General features: G+C 47.9%; 1 protein-coding gene across 2 annotated transcripts in view; it reads left to right on the top strand.

The window, feature by feature from the left end:
• Window positions 1-759: 759 nt before the first annotated feature.
• Window positions 760-6,000, top strand: part of TMEM171 (transmembrane protein 171) — a 29,024-nt gene continuing 23,783 nt past the window's right edge. Inside the window, exon 1 of one of the 2 annotated variants that reach the window (XM_039543176.1) lies at window positions 760-962. The gene's annotated coding sequence lies outside the window, so the exon portion shown is untranslated. Of the gene's footprint in view, window positions 969-6,000 lie in introns of both variants that reach the window. The other variant, XM_039543175.1, reaches the window with a different exon arrangement.

The raw sequence follows: 6,000 nt of genomic DNA, 5'->3' as shown, positions 1-6,000 counted from the left end.
GTCTGGCAAAATTATAAGGAACTGAAACCAGGGTCTTATAATAAGAAGGGTGGGGTACAATAGTTGGTTATGCTACTCCTCCTGCTGATAATAAATGACTTTCTAGCCATTTCCAGGCACTTTTGTGTTCTTCTCCTAGCTGGCTTTAAACTACCCCTGTGTGTGTTTGCTCCTCAGTTACGCAGCTGGGAACTCTCCCATGTTCCCCGACTAGCGAGTTTGTTTTGGAGCGTGTTCTAACCAGTTCTGGCTGGGGAGTGCGAGCAGGAAGAGCTCTTCAGCTCGGCCCTCCCTTCCCTCCAGACAATCAAGGAGAGCGGGGTACTTCGGCTTTAGGTGTAAGCACTGCGCAGGTTCGGCAAACAGGCCGGTCTGGGTTTACTGGTTGGTCCTAACCCAGCCCAGGGAGCTGGACTTGGTGATTTAGCCAGGTCCCTTCCAGCTGTCCTGCGCTGTGTGTATTGTTAACTCACTCCCATGGGAGTGTCCCTGCCCTGCCGTTGCGGGGGGGCTGGGCCCGGCTGTACATTGCACCTGTGGGGTGGGCGCAGCGCAGGGAATCTGCCCCCGGGAGTTTCGGCTCCCTGCATGGGGGCCTGGGGCTGCTGCTGGGCTCGCCGCTGCGCCCTGGCGCCGCCGCGACCTCTGTGAACTGGCCGCCCTGGCCGCCGCGTCCCCCACGCCCTGCGGCTCGCCGCCGCCCTCAGGCTGCCGAGGAGACGCGGGGCGGGGGCAGCGCCCAGGCACAGCGCGCCGCCCGCCCTGCGCTCAAGGTCGCAGAAGGTGCCAGTCAGAGCCGGCCCAGGCACGTCCGCGCCGCCTGGCCCTGAGCCCGCAGCCAGCGCCGCCCATCGGCCCTGGGCGCTGCCTCGGTTGCTTAAATAGCGGCTCCCGCCGCCGGGCTGCCCAGTATGAGCCCGGCGCGCTGCGCTGCCCTCCCCACACTGCCGCCGCCGCCTCCTCCTCAGGTAAGGGCCGCCGCCCTGTCCCCCTCCGCCCGCGGGCCGGGAAGCCGGCGGATCCCCCCAGAGCAGCAGGGGCCCGGGGATCCAGCACCGCCGAGCTGCCTAGACTGGGGGCAGCTGAGCCGGCCGGGATGGGCGAATTAGAAAGGGCGGGAGAGCGGGGTCCGGACGCCCAAGGGAGGGGCTCACCCTGAGCAAACCGCCCCCGCTTGCACGGGGGGTGGGAGAGGCTGAGTGTCTCCTTCCTGCGCCTCCGGGGACCCTGCGGCTGCGGCTTGTCTCCATCCCCTGGCGTCAGTTCCGTGCCCTTAGCCGGTCTGGAAGCGCGGCCGTAGCCCCGCAGGCCAGGCTGTGCGCGGACCTTTCTCCAGTGCGGCACCCGCGGCTGCCTGCTTCCACCAGGGGCGCTTCGTGCGGCGGTTGGGCGGGGCTAAGCGGTGGCCCCGCCCCTGGAGCCGCCAGCAGGGGCTGGGCCCTGCCCCCCTCAGGCGCCACAAACCCTGGAGGCAGCGGGGCTTGGGCTTGCGCTAAAGTGTGGCAAGTATTGGGCTCTGCTCCCAGGCGCACCATTCCCTCCCATCGACCCTGGCCCCAGAGCATGCAGCGCCGAGCTCCTGGGCTCCTGCCATGGGCTCTGATTGTGGGGCTTCAGGCTCCATCTCTGGGCTTCAACCGCATGGCAGCGGGCTCCAGCTGCAGGGTTTTGGGCTCTGGACATGGGATCCAACCCCAGCCTCCCCCAGTGGGTCCCCCAGGCCCCAATGTTCATTTTTCTGGCAGGGGGGTGCTCCTCCACCTCAAGGCTCAGCACCCACTCTGCCCCTTCCCTTAAGGCTCCACCTCTTCCTGTCCCCTTCTGCCCCTCCCCCCAGCGGCTCCTGCCCTTCGCGGAACAGCTGATCAGCAAGTGGCTGGTGGGTGCTTAGCACCCACTATTTTTCTTCTGTGGGTGCTCCAGCCCTGGAGCACCCATGGAGTTGGCACCTATGGTTTCAGCTGCATGCTCCATTCCCTGGCCGCGTGGTGGTGGGCACCTGGCTCCAGCCATTGGGCTTCAGGCTCCAGCCCCCAGCTGTGCAACGGCAGGAGCCAGCCCCAGGCTACCCCCTCTTGCCCCCATTGCTCCTGGCCCCTGCTGTGTCCTCTAGCCCCCATGCCTGACTGTGTGGCTATAGGGTTCTGGTCTCTGCACTCCCCCCCCCATCACTCTTGGCCCCCACTGCCTCCCCCAGCCCCCACTCCAGTCCCCCAGGCACCCACTGCTTCCTCTAGCCATTGCCCCTGGACCCCAGCTGCCTCCCTACTCACCTCCCCATCCAGGGCTTAATTTGTCCCCCAGCTTGCCAGGGCTGAGTATGTCTGTTGTGAGAAGTAATATTTGTATGTTTGTTGATATCACTTTTCACTGCCTCCCAGCTAGCTAGCAAGTCTGCTGCTGTGGAAAGTGATATTAACAAACATGCAAATACCACTTTTTACAGAAACAGCCTTACTAGCTACCAAGTCTAAAAAGAAAAAAAGAAACAACAACAATAACAAAAGACAAGAACATGCAAAGCACCTTATTTGTTTCTATTCTGTTTAGGTCCAGTAAAGAATATAGAGACAACTGTACATTATTTTTATTATTGAGTCTGAAAAAAAAAACCCACATAAATTACAATGATTTGATCATGTATATGTGCATATATATTTGTTTTTCCTACAGTTAATTAGGTATATTGGGGAAAAGTGTCAGTGCAGCCACCAGCAAGAGTTAAAGCAGCAAAGACGTCTGTTAGTCTATAAGGTGCCACAGGACTCTTTGCTGCTTTTACAGCTCCAGACTAACTCGGCTACCCCTCTAATACTCAGCAAGAGTTAATGGCCGCACTCTGGGGCCACCAAAAATTTGTTGTGAGAACCACTGGCCTAGGCGATCCCTGTGTTCCTTTGATTCCATTCTCAGCAATGTTGATTTGCCTTCTTGTTTATCACCACTTTTTCTTTTTAACTCCCTTTAAATTAAACTGCTCATATACCTGACAAGGTTCTAAATTAATGTTATCAACTCAAGAAAGGAGCCTGAGTGTCACTGTGGACACTCAGTGAAGACATTGTCTCAATGTGCAGCTGCACTTTTAAAAAAGCAATCTAACTGTTAGGCTGCATGAGGAATGGGATGGAGAATTCATAGATTCCAAGACCAGAAAGCAGGGCCATAACCAGGGCGGGGCAAGGTGCAAAGTCAAATGGGGCGGAAAAATTATGAAAAAACGGTAGGGAGAGCAAATATGCTTGCTTGCCCCAGGTGCTAAAATGCCTACCTACAGCTCTGCCAGAAGGGACCATTATAATCATCTAGTCCAGGAGTTCTCAAACTGGGGGTGGGACCCCTCAGGGGGTCGCAAGGTTATTACATGGGGGGTCGTGAGTTGTCCGCCTCCACCCCAAACCCCGCTTTGCCTCCAGCATTTATAATAGTGTTAAATATATTTAAAAGTGTTTTTAATTTATAAGGGGGGGGTCGCACTCAGAGGCTTGCTATGTGAAAGGGGGCACCAGTACAAAAGTTTGAGAACCACTGATCTAGTCTGACCTTCTGTATAACGCAAGCCATAGAACTTCCCCAGAATAATTCCTAGAACATATATCTCAAAAAAACATCCAATCTTGATTTAAAAATTGTCAGTGAAGGCAAATCCATCACAATACTTGCCAAATTGTTTCAATGGTCTGAATTTCCCTAGCTTCAGCTTCCAGCCATTGGATTTCTCTGCTAGATTGAAAAGGCCATTATTAAATATTTGAACTGATTGGTTTTGCTCATCGTGTAATTCAAGATTTTAGAACTAGAGGATTTCATCTTCTCACACCTTTCCTCCTTTTTTTTTTCTTTTCAACTCCCAATTGGTTTCTTAACTTTGAATGAACTTGTCATTGAATTGAACTACTTGAATAAACTGAAATGAATAAAATGTTCTCTCTGCTCCTACAAAAGAGGTTACTGCTGTCAAAAGAAGATATAACAAATTCTGGTTCCAGGTGTTTAGCTAGTAATTTCCACCAGATCAGTTGTAAGGCTGTCAAGTGATTTAAAAAATTAATTGTGCCATTAAAAAAATAGAATACCATTTATTTAAATATTTTTGGATGTTTTCTACATTTCAAATATTGTTTGAATATGTAGAAAAATATTGTTTTACAACACAGAATATAAAGTGTACTGTGCTCACTTTATATTTATTTTTGATTACGAGTGTTTGCACTGTCAAAAGACAAAATAAATAATATTTTTCAATTTACCTAATACAAGTACTGTAATGCAATCTCTTTATCATAAAAGTTGAACTTACAAATATAGAATTATGTACAAAATAACTGCATTCAAAAATAGAACAATGCAAAATTTTAGAGCTTGCAAGTCCACTCACTCCTACTTTTTGTTCAGCCAGTTGCTCAGAAAACAAGATTGTTTACATTTGCAGGAGATAATATTGCCCTCTTCTTGTTGACAATGTCACCTGAAATTGAGAACAGGCATTCTTATGATACTGTTGTAGTGCAAGATATTTACGTGCCAGATGCGCTAAAGATTCATATGTCCCTTCATGTTTCCACCACCATTCCAGGGGATGAATCATGAATCCATGCTGATGATTGGTTCTGCTCGAAAATCATCCAAAGCAATGCGGACCGACGCATGTTCATTTTCATCATCTGAGTCAGATGCCACCAGCAGAAGGTTCATTTTCTTTTTTGGTGGTTCGGGTTCTGTAGTTTCTGCATTGGAGTGTTGCTCTTTTAAGACTTCTGAAAGCATGCTCCACACCTCCTCCCTCTCTGATTTTGGAAGGCACTTCAGATTCTTAAATCTTGGGTCGATCTTTACAAATCTCACATTGGTACTTTGCGTTTTGTCAAATTTGCAGTGAAAGTGTTCTTAAAACGAATAACAACGTGTGCTGGGTCATCATCTGAGACTGCCATGACATAAACTATATGGCATAATGTGGGTAAAAGAGCAGGGGATGTACAGTTCTTCCCCAAGAAGTTCAGTCATAAATTTAATTAATGCATTATTTTTTTAACGAGCGTCATCAAGCATGGAAGCATGTCCTCTGGAATGGTGGCTGAAGCATGAAGGAGCATACGAATGTTTACCATATCTGGCACGTAATACCTTGCAATGCTGGCTACAAAAGTGCCATGCGAATGCCTGTTCCCACTTTCTGGTGACATTGTAAATAAGAAGAGGACAGCATTATCTCCTGTAAATGTAAACAAACTTGTTTGTTGTAGCAATTGGCTGAACAAGAAGTAGGACTGAGTGGATTTGTAGGCTCTAAAGTTTTACATTGCTTTGTTTCTGAGTGCAGTTATGTGACAAAAAAAATCTACATTTGTAAGTTACACTTTCACAATAAAGAGATTGCACTACAGTACTTGTATGAGGTGAATTGAAAAAATACTATTTCTTCTGTTTATCATTTTTACAGTGCAAATATTTATAATCAAAATGTACACTTTGATTTCAATTACAACACAGAATACAAGATCTATATGAAATCGCGATTAATCTTTTTTTCAGTTAATCATGTGAGGTAACTGTGATTAATTGACAGCCCTAGTTGTTTGCCTTTCTTTAAAACTTGACAGCAAATGTACTGTTTAATATTTTTTGTATTTTAATTTAAATTAGTTTAATAGATTGTCAGTTTCAAATTTAACTTTAAATAGGTTAATTTAAAAAAACAACCCTGTATTTAATTTAAATAAAATCATCTGTTTTTTTTAATCACTGATTTTTTTGTTATCTATCTTGCATTATATGGATGACAAGAATATCCAGAGTTAAAACTGTGAACTTGAACACATTTTTGGAAGAAATGTCAAATGTCATGCTTCAAGGTTTAAACTAATCTAATTACTAGGGATTAAGAACAAACCTAAAAGGGGGGGGGGGGGGGAGATTATCCCACATCTACCTAATATGAGGATTCTTCTACCTTTCTCCAAAGCATCTGGTGCTGGCTACTGTCAGAGACAAAATATT

The sequence above is a fragment of the Mauremys reevesii genome, linkage group 6, assembly GCF_016161935.1.
Source record: "Mauremys reevesii isolate NIE-2019 linkage group 6, ASM1616193v1, whole genome shotgun sequence".
Classification (NCBI taxonomy): domain Eukaryota; kingdom Metazoa; phylum Chordata; order Testudines; family Geoemydidae; genus Mauremys; species Mauremys reevesii.
The sequence above is the reverse complement of the archived record's forward strand: the minus strand, read 5'-3'. Positions and strand labels throughout refer to the sequence as shown.